Genomic DNA, 20758 nt, shown 5'->3' on the forward strand with positions numbered 1-20758 from the left:
GGTCCTGAGGCTCTGTTCACAAACACAAACAGACACGACAGAGCCCCAGGACAGCAACACAATTAGACCCAACCAAATCATGAGAAAACAAAAAGATAATTACTTGACACATTGGAAAGAATTAACAAAAAAACGGAGCAAACTAGAATGCTATTTGGCCCAAAACAGAGAGTGCACAGTGGCAGAATACCTGACCACTGTGACTGACCCAAAGTTAAGGAATGCTTTGACTATGTACAGACTCAGTGAGCATAGCCTTGCTATTGAGAAAGGCCGCCGTAGGCAGACCTAGCTCTCAAGAGAAGACAGGCTATGTGCACACTGCCCACAAAATAAGGAACAAACTGAGCTGCACTTTCTAACCTCCTGCCCAATGTATGACCATGTTAGAGACACATATTTCCCTCCGATTACACAGACCCACAAAGAATTAAAAAACAAACCCAATTTTGATGAACTCCCATATCTATTGGGTGAAATACCACAGTATGCCATCACAGCAGCAAGATTTGTGACCTGTTGCCACAAAGAAAGGGTAACCAGTGAAAACAAACACCATTGTAAATACAACCCATATTTGTATTCCCTTTTGTACTTTAACTACTTGCACATAATATGACATTTTAAATGTCTTTATTCTTTTGGAACTTTTGTGATTGTAATGTTAACTGTGAATTTTTTTATTGTTTATTTCACTTTTGTTTATTATCTATTTCACTTGCTTTGGCAATGTAAACATATGTTTCCCATGCCAATAAATCCCCTTAAATTGAAAGTGAAATTACATTGAAATTGAATTGAGAGAGAGAGAGAGGTGGAGAGGGAGAGGCAGAAAGATAGAGGAGAGAGAGAGAGAGAGAGGCAGAGAGAGAGAGAGAGAGAGGGGGGAGAGAGGCAGAGAGAGCAAAAAAGGCAGAGAGAGAGAGAAAAGCAGGGAGAGAGGCAAAAAAGGCAGAGAGAGAGATAGCAGAGAGAGAGAGGAGAGAGGCAGAGAGCGAGAGGCAGACAGAGAGAGAGAGAGAGAGAGAGAGCTCAGTGATTGTGATGAGCCATCTACACTGCTGCTGAAGTGCTATTTTATCAACTCACCGATAAGGACTCCTCTTTTCTTTAGGGATTTCTGAGTGTTTGTTTGTCTGCCTGCCTGGGAGATTGTTTATAGAAGCTTTCAAATCAATATGACACCCCGAGTAGTATGATTATGTATCCGCATTCGTGTGAAGTGTGTGTGTTTATAGTGTGTTTGATTTTCGTAGTGTTGATGATGGATGTTGACAATCATGCAGACAGTTGCATTCGCTGCTGCTGTTGATAATGACAATGATGTTAATAATAATGAGGGTGGTGAGGATGTTAAAAGCTCAGCAATGTTCAAGTAAGGACAAGCTTCCTGTTGACTTATGAATGTACTGTCATGGCCAAAAGTTTTGAGAATGACACAAATATGAATTTTCACAAAGTCTGAAGCCTCAGTGTCTTTAGATATTTTTGTCAGATGTTACTATGGAATACTGAAGTATAATTACAAGCATTTCATAAGTGTCAAAGGCTTTTATTGACAATTACATGAAGTTGATGCAAAGAGTCAATATTTGCAGTGTTGAAACTTCTTTTTCAAGACCTCTGCAATCCGCACTGGCATGCTGTCAATTAACTTCTGGGCCACATCCTGACTGATGGCAGCCCATTCTTGCATAATCAATGCTTGGAGTTTGTCAGAATTTGTGGGGTTTTGTTTGTCCACCCGCCTCTTGAGGATTGATCACAAGTTCTCAATGGGATTAAGGTCTGGGGAGTTTCCTGGCCATGGACCCAAAATATCTATGTTTTGTTCCACGAGCCACTTAGTTATCACTTTTGCCTTATGGCAAGGTGCTCCATCATGCTGGAAAAGGCATTGTTCATCACCAAACTGTTCCTGGATGGTTGGGAGAAGTTGCTCTTGGAGGAAGTGTGGGTACCATTCTTTATTCATGGCTGTGTTCTTAGGCAAAATTGTGAGTGAGCCCACTCCCTTGGCTCAGAAGCAACCCCACACATGAATGGTCTCAGGATGCTTTACTGTTGGCATGACACAGGACTGATGGTAGCGCTCACCTTGTCTTCTCCGGACAAGCTTTTTTCCGGATGCCCCAAACAATATGAAAGGGAATTCATCAGAGAAAATGACTTTACCCCAGTCCTCAGCAGTCCCTGTACCTTTTGCAGAATATCAGTCTGTCCCTGATGTTTTTCCTGGAGAGAAGTGGCTTCTTTGCTGCCCTTCTTGACACCAGGCCATCCTCCAAAAGTCTTCGCCTCACTGTGCGTGTAGATGCACTCACACCTGCCTGCTGCCATTCCTGAGCAAGCTCTGTACTGGTGCTGCCCCGATCCCGTGGCTGAATCAACTTTAGGAGACAGTCCTAGCGCTTGATGGACTTTCTTGGGCGCCATGAAGCCTTCTTCACAACAATTGAACCGCTCTCCTTGAAGTTCTTGATGATCTGATAAATGGTTGATTTAGGTGCAATCTTACTGGCAGCAATATCCTTGCCTGTGAAGCCCTTTTTGTGCAAAGCAATGATGACGGCACGTGTTTCCTTGCAGGTAACCATGGCTGACAGAGGAAGAACAATGATTCCAAGCACCACCCTCCTTTTGAAGCTTCCAGTCTGTTATTGAAACTCAATCAGCATGACAGAGTGATCTCCAGCCTTGTCCTCGTCAACACTCACACCTGTGTTGACGAGAGAATCACTGACATGATGTCAGCTGGTCCTTTTGTGGCAGGGCTGAAATCCAGTGGAAATGTTCTATTGGGATTCAGTTCATTTGCATGGCAAAGAGGGACTTTGCAATTAATTGCAATTCATCTGATCACTCTTCATAACATTCTGTAGTATATGCAAATTGCCATCATACAAACTGAGGCAGCAGACTTTGTGAAAATTAATATTTGTGTCATTCTCAAAACTTTTGGCCACGACTGTAGTGATATAATGGGCTTCAGACCTGAATGTTTTGCATCGCTCCATGCATGTCACGCTTATATTTTCCAAGGCCATTCTGACTCAGTCAGTCCGTCAGGCCCACATGCTTCATTCCAGTGGGAACTGGGAACCATAATTCGATGCAGAGTTGTTATGTACAGTATGGATGAGCTCCAGTCGTATTGCAGGCTCTGCTGTGGATCGCATCACTCCCATTGAATGGATTTTATGTCAGTCAGAAGCCGGGGGAAGGACAGGTTGGGATGTTATGATCCTGTCTGATGTGTCATACCTACAAGAGGTGTGATGGGTTCCAAACTGCCCCTCCACTCTGCCAGCTGGCATGTCTCTGACTCTGTCTCTGCATACTGAGTGTTTCCACCAGAGAGCAGCCAGAGAGCACTGCAGGCACCCACAGTCAGCAGTGGGCTGGTGAATCATTCATACAGTAATCTAGCAAGCCCTGTGTGATATAGTCTCTACATGTACGGGATGTTAAACAAGATAGACCAAATGAACTGAACAAATTTGATTAATCCACTGGGCTGAGCTTAGACCTTTGGTCTTTTGGATAGACGTTATACAGTTTGGAGTTGTAAAACCTCTAAATTAGCATTCTCCTTTTGCATAACTAATCAGCTATTTGACATCAAGTTATTGATTCCATTGATGGAAGCCTATATGTGTTCACTCTGTTCCTGTGTCTAGATGTCATATGGACACTAGAGGTGGATTGTGAAAAAACATCCCACCCACCTTGGCCAGATTGCTGTTTTCTCAGTCTGATTGAGATGCAGGAACTCACAGCCGGGGGAAAAAAATGATCACCCACCCTCCACATACCCCAACCAGCCCCAGCCAGCCAAAACAGAATGAACTGAAGGTGTCTGTTGCCTTAAAGATTGCTTTTGCTCCTCCACGCACATAAGTATTTCATCAGTGTGGAACTTATCTGGGGTTCTTGGAAATTAATGGGCAGAATTTCTATGAATGCGAAAGCAGGTTGCTTTGCTGCCTTGGAAACAGGGATGGAAGCAGCGACTGCAGACAGATCAACATACAGTAGACAGGAGCCTCTGGAATGAGTTGCATTGCTCTTGCTCTGGTGCCGTGGCTTGGTGCTCATATGTGATCTCCCTATGGAATGCTCTAACAAGATTTCAATAATAGTGTTGAATTATAACATAGAGATAGACGATATGAACTGTTGTTAATTTGGAGGGATGTAAGACATTTAGATAAAATGTAATACATTGTCTCATCAGCCATGCAATGTATGAACTTGATCTCCACTATAAAAAGCATCTAGACATTATCTCACATTTCTTTTAGACTAACTTTTCATTTTCAACAGCGGAGATTTGTATAAACCTTACTGTCTGTCTCTCCGACATTTGCAAAATTGTTTCAATATTCAAATTTGATCTCCAGCTGTCCCATAGTAATGAACGTGTCGAAAGTCGGGACGAGACAGACAGGCAGGCAGCGTTTCTCAACAGTCGAAGTCATGAATTAGCTGGCATAATTTTTATGGATGTATACAAATAATTGTCAATTGAAAAAAGGTAGAACAAAATGAAGTGCAGCTAGTTTGCAGTCTTTCCAGCATCAGTTTGAAGTGATTGTGTTAGCTATGTTGTTGGCTCGCTCCTCTGAACAACAGTGTCCTAATGAGAGAGCACATTTTCTATGCCAGGTGAAATCGCGCCTCATTAGCTCATTGTTATGGATGTATCCAAATAAATGTCCTTAGAAAACAGCTTAAACAAATACAAAGGCAGCTACTTTCCTGTTATTCTGGCGGCACTGTTTGACGTGACTGTAAGTAAGCTGTCGTTGGCTAGCTAGAAAACAAGGTATAGGAACATTGCCAGCCAGTACGGCAAAGGAACATTTAGATAAAATTAATTTGTGTGTTGGAGGATATATTGGCACGGTTTTGTCTTGGGTCTAACAACTCCCGTGCCAATATATCCTCCAAACACCGGCTTCTCGGGCATTATCACTTAAATGTACGTGGTCTGTGATTATGTATTTTTGGTATTTTATTAGGATCCCCATTAGCTATTACTAAAGCAGCAGCTACTCTTCCTGGGTTCCACGCAAAACATTAAACATAAAGCCTGAATGGTACTGATGATGACCTTAGTTATATCACTTTGTCAACACATTTTCACTCAGAGAAGTGTCAAAGAAGAGGGCAGACATATGCTGAATGTAAACATCCGTGGACACGTTGAATTCCCTGGCCCAGGGGGAAACGTCTCGGAAGTCCGGTAGGAGTTAAAAAAAAATACAAGCCCAAGTTTCCCTCCCCTGCTATTGTGTTTGGGTCCCTCTGTCATGTGACCCCTGTGAACCTGGACAAGGAGAGGTCAGAGGGCTCGGTGAGCGATTCCTCTCTTTTCTAAATATGGACGTAGTCTGCATTCCTGACTGTGTTGCCTGACAAAACGTGCATCATGCACTGTACAGTACAATACAGAACTCCCACGCTGATGGCAATATTGATCAGTGTTTACACTCAAATCATACCAAGTAGATGGCCCTTCTATGATGACATTGAATCTTAATTCATTTCTCCCACCTCAGTTTGTGTTAGTATAATGAATTACATGAATTAAGTGGTGAGACAGAAAACCAAGTTTGAAACATGAACTCCCATCAATGGATAATATACTAAGTTACTTGACTTTTTATGGTCTAACTGTGCCATCTTGTGGTCAAACAAAAGTCCTTGGCTCCCTCACCATCCTCCCGAGTTTGTCCCTGAACTACAACTGGTTAATCATAAATCACAAGCCCTGACTGGTTGGTTCCTGAGTCCTGAGTGTTTAATACTGGTGTTACAGTGGCCATGGTCCCGGTCAATTAGATCATTGATTTAGTTGTCAGAGGGAGGCTGTGATGTGATTGGTGCTGACACCCAGTGGTTATTTAAGTACCACTTGTGGTGCTCACAGCTCAATCCAGCTCATTTGGCTTCTTATCTCTCTTCACTTAATCAGATATGACAAGCTCCACGGGCACCTCTTCACAAAACAATCCAGCTCCACTCCCCTGCCCATCGCTTTGAAGCCCATCGCCCTGTTGATCGCTGCCCATTAAGGGATGATATGTGTTTCTTTGCTCATTTGATCACTTTACTTCAATTGTAAACAATTTATCCTCAGGACAGCACTGGAGATAGAACAGATGTCTAATTGGTGTGTTAATTATTATTATTCATCACTTATGAGTCAGTGAGCACGCTGGAACTAAGCTGGCACTTATTTGTTCTGCTTCAGACTCCCCAAAATCACCAACATATTATAATAGATCCATGAAACATAACCAAATATGGAACATAACATAGTTGTTGAATTTGAGCAACTTCAAAAAAACTTCAACTTCAGAAAAACGTAAAGTTTCAGCTTGTGATTTTATCAAATTAAAAACGTTATGTTCCTTCAGTTAATGAAACCTGGAGTCTACAATACTTAGGGGATGTAGTTTTACCTGTGAGCGTGTCCTATACCGATGAATACAGGTATAAACCATAAACCAGCAGTGCATGCCTGGAGTGAATCCGTAGGAGGCTGGACTCCAGCCATATTGTCTTTCTCCTGCTTTACCAGCAGAGGAACTAGTCCTCATTTTGCCTCCACTTTGACATTCACTCATTCAGCTTATTTTCTAAGGAAAAATGTACAATAAATACAATTTCCAATTATTGGACTTTACTTATACTTTTGATGTATCCTGAGACCATCGGTTTTAGAATGATAGGCACATTTCCTTAGAAATTTTATTTGAATCTGCTTCGTCTGAATTCAGGTAGGACTTTGTTTTTAGACTATGAGACAGATAAAAGAGAATATATTATATTGAACATACAGTTGAAGTCGGAAGTTTACATACATTTAGGTTGGAGTCATTAAAACCCGTTTTTCAACCTCTCCACAAATTTCTTGTTAACAAACTATAGTTTTGGCAAGTCGGTTAGGACATCTACTTTGTGCATGACGCAAGTAATTTTTCCAACAATTGTTTACAGACAGATTAATTCACTTATAATTCACTGTATCACAATTCCAGTGGGTCAGAGGTTTACATACACTAAGTTGACTGTGCCTTTAAACAGCTTGGAAAATTCCAGAAAATTATGTCATGGCTTTAGAAGCTTCTGGTAGGCTAATTGACATCATTTGAGTCAATTGGAGGTGTACCTTGAGGTGTATTTCAAGGCATACCTTCAAACGCAGTGCCTCTTTGCTTGACATCATGGGAAATTCAAAAGAAATAATCCAAGACCTCAGAAAAAAATACTAGACCTCCACAAGTCTGGTTCCATCTTGGGAGAAATTTCCAAACGCTTGAAGGTACCACGTTCAACTGTACAAACAATAGTACGCAAGTATAAACACCATGGGACCACGCAGCCGTCATACCGCTCAGGAAGGAGACACGTTCTGTCTCCTAGAGATTAACGTACTTTGGTGCGAAAAGTGCAAATCAATCCCAGAACAACAGCAAAGGACCTTGTGAAGATGCTGGAGGAAACAGGTCCAAAAGTATCTATATCCTCAGTAAAACGTGTCCTATATCGACATAACCTAAAAGGCCGCTCAGCAAGGAAGAAGCCACTACTCCAAAACCACCCCAAAAAAACTGATTACGGTTTGCAACTGCACACAACTGGACAAAGATCGTACTTTTTGGAGAAGTGTCCTCTGGTCTGATGAAACAAAAATAGAACTGTTTGGCCATCAAGACCATCGTTATGTTTGGAGGAAAAAGGGGGAGGCTTGCAAACTGAAGACCACCGTCCCAACCGTGAAGCACGGGGGTGGCAGCATCATGTTGTGGGGGTGCTTTGCTGCAGGAGGGACTGGTGCACTTCACAAAATCCAGTGGGGCAAAAAAGTATTTAGTCAGCCACCAATTGTGCAAGTTCTCCCACTTAAAAATATGAGAGAGGCCTGTAATTTTCATCATAGGTACACGTCAACTATGACAGACAAAATGAGAAAAAAATTCCAGAAAATCACATTGTAGGATTTTTAATGAATTTATTTGCAAATTATGGTGGAAAATAAGTATTTGGTCACCTACAAACAAGCAAGATTTCTGGCTCTCCCAGACCTGTAACTTCTTCTTTAAGAGGCTCCTCTGTCCTCCACTCGTTACCTGTATTAATGGCACCTGTTTGAACTTGTTATCAGTATAAAAGACACCTGTCCACAACCTCAAACAGTCACACTCCAAACTCCACTATGGCCAAGACCAAAGAGCTGTCAAAGGACACCAGAAACAAAATTGTAGACCTGCACCAGGCTGGGAAGACTGAATCTGCAATAGGTAAGCAGCTTGGTTTGAAGAAATCAACTGTGGGAGCAATTATTAGGAAATGGAAGACATACAAGACCACTGATAATCTCCCTCGATCTGGGGCTCCACGCAAGATCTCACCCCGTGGGGTCAAAATGATCACAAGAACGGTGAGCAAAAATCCCAGAACCACACGGGGGGACCTAGTGAATGACCTGCAGAGAGCTGGGACCAAAGTAACAAAGCCTACCATCAGTAACACACTACGCCGCCAGGGACTCAAATCCTGCAGTGCCAGACGTGTCCCCCTGCTTAAGCCAGTACATGTCCAGGCCCGTCTGAAGTTTGCTAGAGAGCATTTGGATGATCCAGAAGAGGATTGGGAGAATCTCATATGGTCAGATGAAACCATTAATATAACTTTTTGGTAAAAACTCAACTCGTCGTGTTTGGAGGACAAAGAATGCTGAGTTGCATCCAAAGAACACCATACCTACTGTGACGCATGGGGGTGGAAACATCATGCTTTGGGGCTGTTTTTCTGCAAAGGGACCAGGACGACTGATCCGTGTAAAGGAAGAATGAATGGGGCCATGTATCGTGAGATTTTGAGTGAACACCTCCTTCCATCAGCAAGGGCATTGAAGATGAAACGTGGCTGGGTCTTTCAGCATGACTATGATCCCAAACACACCGCCCGGGCAACGAAGGAGTGGCTTCGTAAGAAGCATTTCAAGGTCCTGGAGTGGCCTAGACAGTCTCCAGATCTCAACCCCATAGAAAATCTTTGGAGGGAGTTGAAAGTCTGTGTTGCCCAGCGACAGCCCCAAAACATCACTGCTCTAGAGGAGATCTGCATGGAGGAATGGGCCAAAATACCAGCAACAGTGTGTGAAAACCTTGTGAAGACTTACAGAAAACGTTTGACCTGTGTCATTGCCAACATAGGGTATATAACAAAGTATTGAGATAAACTTTTGTTATTGACCAAATACTTATTTTCCACCATAATTTGCAAATAAATTCATTAAAAATCCTACAATGTGATTTTCTGGATTTTTTTTTCTCATTTTGTCTGTCATAGTTGAAGTGTACCTATGATGATAATTACAGGCCTCTCATCTTTTTAAGTTGGCGAACTTGCACAATTGGTGGCTGACAATACTTTTTTGCCCCACTGTAGATGGCATCATGATGTAGGAAAATGATGTGGATATATTGAAGTAACATCTCAAGACATCAGTCAGGAAGTTAAAGCTTAGTCACAAATGGGTCTTCCAAATGGACAATGACCCCAAGCATACTTCCAAAGTTGTGGCAAAATGGCTTAAGGACAACAAAGTCAAGGTATTGGAGTGGCCATCACAATGCTTTGACCTCAATCCTATAGAAAATTTGTGGGCAGAAATTTTACTAGCATTAAATGTCATGAATTGTGAAAAACGGAGTTTAAATGTATTTGGCTAAGGTGTATGTATTTGGCTAACGTGTATGTAAACTTCCGACTTCAATTGTACACAGGTTGCAAACACTATAGTTTCTCTCTCTGTGCAGTCCAGGCATTCTCAAATTTGTATTAATAAATTACTCAAAGCTCTGAAGTTAGTGAGCCATAAATCAAACAGAAATGCTATGTATAATATTCAGCACACTGCAGTCACCAATGAAGTACATAAACCCTGGATTGCTGATGCTGTGTATTGGCAAATGAGGCTTTGAAGCCACTGATCGGCCATATTGGCACTCCTCAGAAAGGCTGATAGTTCCTGGAAATACAATTTCATTCCCATTAATTCCTAACACTTCGCAGCATCCTAAATTGGTTTAGACATGATTCTTCTGCCCCCTGGCTGAGTATAGAGAGAAATATTGCCCTGGAAGAGGTGGTCTTCACTGACATCGCTTAAACAATGAAAGCTATACTTTGGTCCTATTATTGCTCGCACAATTTCTAGTTGGCGCAAAATTGGAAAACAATGTAACTGGGAAACAAAATGGTATGCCCATACTCCAATATTTCACAATGACGCCCTGTGATCTAAAGGGTGGCCTTTTGCATCCTCCCCAATGGTCCAAAATGTGGAATCCGTATATACATAAAGTTTTACGATGAAATTGTCCCAAACTCCCAACTGTTCACTGTTGTCACGGTGCTGATAAGAGACAGACCGTTTGTTGAGTTCCACATATTTATTTAAAGTGAAAGTTCTTCAACCAAAACAATAAACAAGCAACATAACGTGACTACGTGGTGCAACAAGCCCCAACACAAACAATATCCCACAAACACAGGTGGGGAAAATGGCTACCTAAATATGATCCCCAATTAGAGGCAACGATTACCAGCTGCCTCTAATTGGGAACCATACAAAACACCAACATAGAAATTTTGAACTAGAACACCCCCTAGTCACGCCCTGACCTACTACACCATAGAGAACCAAGGGCTCTCTATGGTCAGGGCGTGACAACTTTGTCAAGGACAAAATTACATGGAATTCTCTTTTTTTTCATATATTTTTTTGCTCTAATAATTTTTTTAAACAAAGTATACATTAAAGTGTATGATATGTAAACAAATGTGTCAAAAACAAATGTATACATTAATTAATGTATTTCGAAAACTTCCAAAATATACACTGCTAAAAAAAAATAAAGGGAACACTTAAACAACACAATGTAACTCCAAGTCAATCACACTTCTGTGAAATCAAACTGTCCACTTAGGAAGCAACACTGATTGACAATAAATTTCACATGCTGCTCTGCAAATGGAATAGACAACAGGTGGAAATTATAGGCAATTAGCAAGACACCCCCAATAAAGGAGTGGTTCTGCAGGTGGGGACCACAGACCACTTCTCAGTTCCTATGCTTCCTGGCTGATGTTTTGGTCACTTTTGAATGCTGGCGGTGCTTTCACTCTAGTGGTAGCATGAGACGGAGTCTACAACCCACACAAGTGGCTCAGGTAGTGCAGCTTATCCAGGATGGCACATCAATGCGAGCTGTGGCAAGAAGGTTTGCTGTGTCTGTCAGCGTAGTGTCCAGAGCATGGAGGCGCTACCAGGAGACAGGCCAGTACATCAGGAGACGTGGAGTAGGCCGTAGGAGGGCAACAACCCAGCAGCAGGACCGCTACCTCCGCCTTTGTGCAAGGAGGAGCAGGAGAAGCACTGCCAGAGCCCTGCAAAATGACCTCCAGCAGGCCACAAATGTGCATGTGTCTGCTCAAACGGTCAGAAACAGACTCCATGAGGGTGGTATGAGGGCCCGACGTCCACAGGTGGGGGTTGTGCTTACAGCCCAATACCGTGCAGGACGTTTGGCATTTGCCAGAGAACACCAAGATTGGCAAATTCGCCACTGGCGCCCTGTGCTCTTCACAGATGAAAGCAGGTTCACACTGAGCACGTGACAGACGTGACAGAGTCTGGAGACGCCGTGGAGAACGTTCTGCTGCCTGCAACATCCTCCAGCATGACCGGTTTGGCGGTGGGTCAGTCATGGTGTGGGGTTGCATTTCTTTGGGGGGCCGCACAGCCCTCCATGTGCTCGACAGAGGTAGCCTGACTGCCATTAGGTACCGAAATGAGATCCTCAGACCCCTTGTGAGACCATATGCTGGTGCGGTTGGCCCTGGGTTCCTCCTAATGCAAGACAATGCTAGACCTCATGTGGCTGGAGTGTGTCAGCAGTTCCTGCAAGAGGAAGGCATTGATGCTATAGACTGGCCCGCCCGTTCCCCAGACCTGAATACAATTGAACACATCTGGGACATCATGTCTCGTTCCATCCACCAATGCCACGTTGCACCACAGACTGTCCAGGAGTTGGCGGATGCTTTAGTCCAGGTCTGGGAGGAGATCCCTCAGGAGACCATCCGCCACCTCATCAGGAGCATGCCCAGGCGTTGTAGGGAGGTCATACAGGCACGTGGAGGCCCACACACTACTGAGCCTCATTTTGACTTGTTTTAAGGACATTACATCAAAGTTGGATCAGCCTGTAGTGTGGTTTTCCACTTTAATTTTGAGTGTGACTCCAAATCCAGACCTCCATGGGTTGATAAATTGGATTTCCATTGATTATTTTTGTGTGATTTTGTTGTCAGCACATTCAACTATGTAAAGAAAAAAGTAGTTATTAAGATTATTTCTTTCATTCAGATCTAGGATGTGTTGTTTAAGTGTTCCCTTTATTTATTTGAGCAGTATATTTTACAACATGGGGGACTAGCAAGATGGAGGCGCGGTGGCTTCAAAACAGTGCCCCCTGTAAGTCATCTAGTGTATGAATACAATTACATTACATTTTAGTCATTTAGCAGATGGGAATCGAACCCACAACCCTGGCGTTGCACACATCATGCTGGCGTTGCAAACACCATGCTCTACCAACTGAGCCACAGGGAAGGAATAAATCATTAGCAGTAGCGTTGTGGGTAACTCCTCAGTCCTCACTCCTTTTAACAGAGTTATATTTATAGGAGATCCTTCTGAATAATTTATCTGAAAGTTGAAGTAGCCAGCACCTGCGTCATAAAGCCACAAAGCCTGATAACTGTAAAAATGGAGTTATTGGAGCAGAAGCTTTTGACAAAGAAGAACACAGTGCAGGGCTCTTCACTATTCACTCAGAAGTTAAGAGCTATTTGGAGCTTGTCCTTGACTTCCTTCACCCTCCATTACTCTCCCTAAATGATAAGATTTAGATCATATCTGCTGTGCTGGAGCAAATTTGCACTTACATTTTGTTTGTACACACATTTTAACACAGCTTTTTTTGTCCAGCGTTATGTTCTGTTTTAATTTACACATTTGGAAAGTGGAAGTCTCAAGGAAACTAAGGGGTTTAGACTGAATTGTGGGTTAGAGTCAAACATGCAGGTCATTCAGTGGCAGAAACACAAATATATTTCCCTATGATAGCAGAGGGACATTTTCTGGGCTACGGTGACCTTTGTTACTCATAGGCCAATGGAGTTCACCATCTAAATCTGCTGTCCAAATCCTCTCTCTCTCTCTCGCTCTCATACTGAAAGAAGTTGAAGCAGTGTGAAATATTTATTGACAATGATGCACATAATGACGGTGATGCAGGTATGATGCACATATGTAGCCCACACATATTCATTTTGCATTGCCCAATGAATTACAGTGGACTGTGACTTATACGTTCTTGTGAATTCAGTGTAGTTCTATGTATAATAAGCCAAAATACAAAATCAGTCTGTTTACGTTTGTCTTTTGCCTTTTTAAATTGCTTATTCACAGCTGTGCCCTTACATCTTCATCACCACTCTACCACATCATTAGAATTATGCGAATATGTTAATTGACAATCTGTTGCCTGGAGTCAGATGTGCACGTTTACTTTTTTTTTGACAGCTCTGTGCATGTCCCTAGTTTCTCTGTGAATGGCCTGTCTCTGGACCTGGGGGAGAGCTGTAGAGGGCTGTGTAATGCACTCTCCGAGCATGAAAGAGATGAAAGTGCAGCCCGATAGAAACACCTCAGATGTGATTCCTGTAGAGCCTGCTGTGCTGCTGGGGCTGCAACAGGGGACATATGGATGTGGTGTGAATCTCCATCAGCTGAAACGGCTTATTATCATGTCAACATATAGAGCAGTGAGACAAACTGTGAAAATGATATACAATTAAGGAAAGCAGATCTCAATGAAATACGTCTCTGGGAAAAAAATGCTATTACTGTACAATTATTGTGCCAAAATGTGGATCTTAAAAAAACATATTGCTGGATGATGTGTATAGCCTAGATGCTTGACATCTTTGCTGAGTTCAGGAGGGTTTGTCAGGTGAGATTTCATTAAGAAAGTGACGCTAGTCGAGAGCCACTTTGTGATAAATGTGCCTCTTAGGCTTCCCTCCCTTTTTTCACCTCTCTTTGAGAATCAGCTCCATGAGTGATAGGAGGAGAGGAGGGATATGGGAATGGTAGGCAGGACACATCTTCTCACATGAACCAAGGTGATTGTCAGGAATGGTTAAAACATGAGCTAATGGGCGCGTTCCCCTGCATATGATGTGGTAAGCTGATATGTAAAATACCTATCAAGGCATTGTAAGATCTGGCATGTGTCAGCAATGCCTGGGCACAGGACACGGCAAGTCTCTATGCCATACAGGGGGAAGAAGTGCTGATCCAAAAGATGAATAGTAAAACCATAATTGACATAGTGAGAAAAGAAAACCTGCTGTGGATTTTAGTGAGGATTTTGGTGATTGCTTAGTGTTCAGGGCAAGAGCCACCTCAGAATCAAAGAAGATTCTTGACCTCTAACAAGTTCTAAACCATTTTTCTTCTCTTTCGTACTTCCCTTTGTATTCTTTTAGAAGAATGACACCTTGACTTCGGCAGAAGCCTTCTGCTGCTAGGTGTCCATGGTAGAGCTGGGCTCATGTGGGTTTTTAATGTGAAGGTCCCTCATTAGCACTCTCTGAGGAGACATCTGCTGCTCAATTACCCCTGGTGCTGCCTTGCTAACGCTTCATGGAAAAGCCAGACAGGCAGGCATCCAGGCAGATAGGTAGGCAGCATGGGAGCTGGGGGGCCTTTATGACTCATCGCTACGCCTCATTGCCCCCACGGAGGTGTGAAGAATAGCAATGGGAGACCCAGGCCCACTCATAAGTATGAAAGAGTCCTTGAGAAATACTGTCACATTCTTTCGCTCTGCGCTCCTGTGATGTCAAGGATTTAATTTATGTCCCAAACGTTTTCTGAGAGGTCTATTCGTCAAGGTCATCACCCAATTCAATTACTTTTTTGTTTTGATAGACCCAGCGATTGCAGATATGTTTCGCAAACAAAAAGGTGAGGTAGTTCAAAGAGACTGGAATGTAGATTTCAAGTCTTAAATATTATTTGCCGTATATTGCATAAGCAAACTGAGCATAATTTAAGAATTGTATTGAGGGGGTTGACATAAAGCTTTAAAATGTGTTTTGCCTAGTCTGGCCTTGCATACAACATCCTGAGGAACATCTCAGCTGCATGTTGTTCTCTCTCCTGAAACAGACGTCACCATGCTACTGATATAAAGTCAGATAGATGCTAGCAAAGATACTGAGAGACACGGAATTCTGTACATGGGAAGCTCTAACGCCCTGTAGTCAAATTCTCCAAGCATCTGCTCTGCAGCATCATCAGAGAGGATCAGGGAAATGGACTGGTCATCGGCTCCATGTTGACCCCCAAGGCATTTGCCCAGTGTGGCCAGTCCATATCTGGTGAAGGCAGCCCTCACTTTGCCTGAAATAAGCAGGCTACACAGATTGGGCCGATGCGCAGTCTATTTAATAGGAATTGATTTAATTATTATTTATTTATTATAATTTAATTAAATGCATGAATTGCATAATTTAAGCCTTTAAGGTATTTAGGGAACATAATACATTGTATCAGAAAGACAACCCAGTCGTTACTATCCTACATATATTTTTAAAAGAGAAACTGTTAAGTTTCTCATATATCACATACACTTATTTAAGCATTTAAGACTTCATCATTGGCAGTATACAAGATAAAGAGAAATTGGGCATCACACAACACAACACTTAAACTGGAATGACTCAGTAATGGTTGCACAAAAAGAACTGTGTGTAAACCACGCCCCCAAATATTCTAATGAGCAACCTTGTCTAGCTGGGCTTGGTGTGGGCTGTTCTTTGTTGGGCTGGTGTGGGCTAGTCTATGTTGGGCTTGGTTTGGGCTAGTCTATGTTGGGCTTGGTGTGGGCTAGCCCATGGTGGGCTGGTGTTGGCTTGGTGTGGGCTAGCTCATGTTGGGCCTGGTGTGGGCTAGCCCATGTTGGGCTGGTGTGGGCTTGGTGTGGGCTAGGTTGGGCTGGTGTGGGCTTGGTGTGGGCTAGCTCATGTTGGACTTGGTGAGGGCTAGCCCATGTTGGGCTAGTGTGGGCTTGGTGTGGGCTAGCCCATGGTGGGCTGTTGTGGGCTAGCCTGCGTTGGGCTGGTGTGAGCCTGGTGTGGGCTAGCCCGTGCCCACCTTGCCCACCAAATACCCACATGGGGCTAATAGAGTCATGTTTGCTGGGTTCCATCAATTACACAGAACATGGTTTCCATGTTCTCAGAATAGAAGATATTAATGCCCTAGACCCATTTCATGGGAACGTTGCAAGAACATTCCTGTGTATCAGTTCCACACATCCTCTTCTTGAAAGATGACAATTAATTTCAGTAGAGCAGGAGAAATTGGGTAATAGTATCTGCATTTAGGCTAAGCAGGCCCTGAAACTAAAGTAACCTCCATGAAGGCTAGCCCTGGGCCAAGCTGGTATGACTCCTACCAGTACTCTGCTTGATTCTTTTGAAAACACTTTCATTAATCTTTGAATTTCTAATGTGGTGCTTATGTAAGCGGTATGAAATGGCTAGCTAGTTAGCGGGGTGCGCACTAATAGCGTTTCAATCAGTGACGTCACTCGTTCTGAGACCTTGAAGTACAGTGAGGGAAAAAAGTATTTGATCCCCTGCTGATTTTGTACGTTTGCCCACTGACAAAGAAATTATCAGTCTATAATTTTAATGGTAAGTTTATTTGAACAGTGAGAGACCGAATAACAACAAAAAATCCAGAAAAACACATGTCAAAAATGTTATAAATCGATTTGCATTTTAATGTGGGAAATAAGTATTTGACCCCCTCTTAATCAGAAAGATTTCTGATTTCTAGCCAAACCCCTAGCCAAAACCAACTAAAATACCATAATTCAATTTTCTCAAACAATCAACTATTTTACACCGTTTTAACCTGTTGGGGATAGGGGGCAGTATTTGCACGGCCGGATAAAAAACGTACCCGATTTAATCTGGTTACTACTCCTGCCCAGTAACTAGAATATGCATATAATTATTGGCTTTGGATAGAAAACACCCTAAAGTTTCTAAAACTGTTTGAATGGTGTCTGTGAGTATAACAGAACTCATATGGCAGGCAAAAACCTGAGAAGATTCCTTACAGGAAGTGGCCTGTCTGACCATTTCTTGCCCTCCTTGATCATCTCTATCCAAAACAGGGGATCTCTGCTGTTACGTGACACTTCCTACGGCTCCCATAGGCTCTCAGAAGGCGGGAAAAAGCTGAATGATGTAATTCCAGCCCCAGGCTGAAACACATTAGCGCTTTTGGCAAGTGGCCGATCAGAGGACAATGGGCTTAGGCGCGTGCACGAGTCGACCCCATGCTTTATTTTCTTTCGTCTTTTTACCTAAACGCGGGGGTATGCTAGTTCTGAACGTCACATGCTAATGTAAAAAGCTGGTTTTTGATATAAATATGAACTTGATTGAACAAAACATGCATGTATTGTATAACATAATGTCCTAGGAGTGTCATCTGATGAAGATCATCAAAGGTTAGTGCTGCATTTAGCTGTGGTTTTGGTTTTTGTGACATTTCACAGGAATATAGCAGATCCGATTTCACCCAGAAACTCAGATTTTCATGCAGTGCTGTATAATTAATCATTATGTGGAACAGCTTACCAAGCTACGTGAAAACTCTGTCATAAGAGAACAGCTTTAATGTGTGACAAAACAAATACCTGAGAACTAACATGTCGGTTTGATTAAATTAAGGGGTATTTTTTCACGAGGTGATTCTTAAAGGGGCACCTCTGTGCAATCAATATTGTTGTAAATGGGTACAGTTGTTGTTTTCAATTGCATTGAGTGCATGTGAAGTGTCAGTCTTGCTCACCTGCCATCTCACTGCCAAAATGAAGACCACAATGGAAATAAGCCTCGAGGCGTTATTGTGTGTTTATCCTCAATAATTTTGAAATGTATGTAATGTTGTTTCCAGGTGGAGAAGCCTACTACTTTTATCTAATAATTCCAATCAATCAAATTCAATCTCGGACCACCATAACATTACATTTTCCTTACTCTAGTTTCCATGAATTGATATGGATCTAAACCTTTCCTAGGATGGTTTACAGGGCATTCGGAAAGTATTCATGCCCCTGACTTTTTCCACATTTTATTAAGTTACAGCCTTATTTTAAAATGGATAAAATTATGATTTTTCCTCATCAATCTACACACAATGCCCCATAATGACAAAGCAAAAACAGGTTTGAGAAAATTTAGCAAATGTATAAAAACCTTATTTACACAAGTATTCAGACACTTTACTATGACACTCAAAATTGAGCTCAGTTGCATTCTGTTTCTAATGATCAACCTTGAGATGTTTCTACAACTTGATTGGAGTCCACCTGTAGTAAATTTGAATGATTGGAAATGATTTGCAAAGGCACACACCTGTCTATATAAGATCCTACAGTTGAATGTGCTGGGGAAGGGTACCAAAAATGTCTACAGCATTGAAGGTCCCCAAGAACACAGTGGCCTCCATCATTCTTAAATGGAAGAAGTTTGGAACCACCAAGACTCTTCCTAGAGCTGGCCGCCCGGCCAAACTGAGCAATCGGGAGAGAAGGGCCTTGCAAGTACCCGATTGTCACTCTGACAGAGCTCCAGAGTTCCTCTGTGGAGATGGGAAAACTTTCCAGAAGGACAACCATCTCTGCAGCACTCCAGCAATCAGGCATTTATAGTAGAGTGGCCAGACGGAATCCACTCCTAAGTAAAAGGCACATGACAGCCAGTTTGCCAAAAGGCACCTAAAGGACTCTCAGACCATGAGAAACAAGATTCTCTTGTCTGAAGAAACCAATATTGAACTCTTTGACCTGAATGCCAAGCTTCACGTCTGGAAGAAACCTGGCACCATCCCTATGGTGAAGCATGGTGGTGGCAGCATCATGCTGTGGGGATGTTTTTCAGCGACAGGGACTGTGAGACTAGTCAGGATAGAGGGAAAGATGAACGGAGCAAAGAACAGAGAGATCCTTGATGAAAACCTCAAACTGGGGCGAAGGTTCACCTTCAAACAGGACAATGACCCTTAGCACACAGCCAAAACAATGCAGGATTGACTTCGGGACAAGTCTCTGAATGTCCTTGAATGTCCCAGCCAGAGCCCGGACTTGAACCCGCTCGATCATCTCTGGAGAGACCTAAAAATAGCTGTGCAGCGACGCTCCCCATCCAACCTGACAGAGCTTGAGAGGATCTGCAGAGAAGAATGGGAGAATCTCCCCAAATACAGGTGTGCCAAGCTTGTAGCGTCATACCCAAGAAGACTCAAGGCTGTAATCGCTGCCAAAGGTGCTTCAACAAAGTACTGAGTAGAGTCAGAATACTTACATATGTAAATGTGATATTTATGTTTTCTATTTTTAATACATTTGCAAAAATTCTAAAAACCTGTTTTTGCTTTGTCATTATGGGGTATTGTGTGTAGATTGATGAGGGGGAAAAATCAATTATAGAATAAGGCTGTAATGTAATAAAATGTGGAAAAAGTCAAGGGGTCTAAATACTTTCTGAATGCACTGTATATAAGAGTGTCTCACAGAAGTATTTTTCTAGGAAGGTTCATTTTCCCCCTTGGAAATCAGGCCTGGTTATCATGCTAACTGGAGCATCCCATCATAGCTCTGCTCTTAATGCCATCATTAGCCATTCCTTTGATTCATGATGACTCAGAAAGAGAAAGATGATACGGGCACTGCATCCACACACCCTTATGGCTTCATGAGGAAATAGGAAATGGGATCACAGATTGTGTTGAACCTGCCCCGAGTCAGTCCATAGTCAAAATGTCTCTGTCTGTCTGTCTGTCTGTCTGTCTGTCTGTCTGTCTGTCTGTCTGTCTGTCTGTCTGTCTGTCTGTCTGTCTGTCTGTCTGTCTGTCTGTCTGTCTGTCTGTCTGTCTGTCTGTCTGTCTGTTTGTCTGTCTGTCTGTCTGTCTGTCTGTCTGTCTGTCTGTCTGTCTGTCTGTCTGTCTGTCTGTGTGCATATGCAGAGGTTAAATTGAGAATTCAAAGGTGGGGGTAAGGGTTAGTGTGCCTAGGTCAGAGTTAGGGTTGTGCCAATATTAGGGTTAGGGTTAGGCTTATGGTTAGGGTTGAACTGAGATGTAGACATAAAGATATGGCTAGGGTTATTGCTAGGGCTCGGGTTACCATTGTAAGTACAAATGTATTACCAATCTAGGGTTAGGGTTACGATTAGGGTTAGTATTTTATTATACTTTCTAGCCTTCTTCTCTTTGGACCCGTAAGGTGCTGGAGCTCAGCTTCGCCTGTGTGTGTGTGTGTGTGTATGTTTTGAGCCATTCATTGTTTTCATTCATCCCTGTTGTAGAGCTATATCAGGAATTTTCTATTTTTTGTGATAGCACATATTTTTCAAGGCGTGTGCTTTATCCCCCAGAGCCTTCAGCTGTGTGCCCTATTTTCAGAGGACTGCTTTGGCTATTTAGCTGAACACTGTGCTTTGAGTGGCATCCTCGCTTCTGTGTGCTCTGGTTGGAAGCTGCAAGAAGTTGACTTCAGGCCTCAAATCGGCATTGTGTGTG

Source organism: Salmo salar, chromosome ssa22 (assembly GCF_905237065.1).
Source record: "Salmo salar chromosome ssa22, Ssal_v3.1, whole genome shotgun sequence".
Classification (NCBI taxonomy): Eukaryota; Metazoa; Chordata; class Actinopteri; order Salmoniformes; family Salmonidae; genus Salmo; species Salmo salar.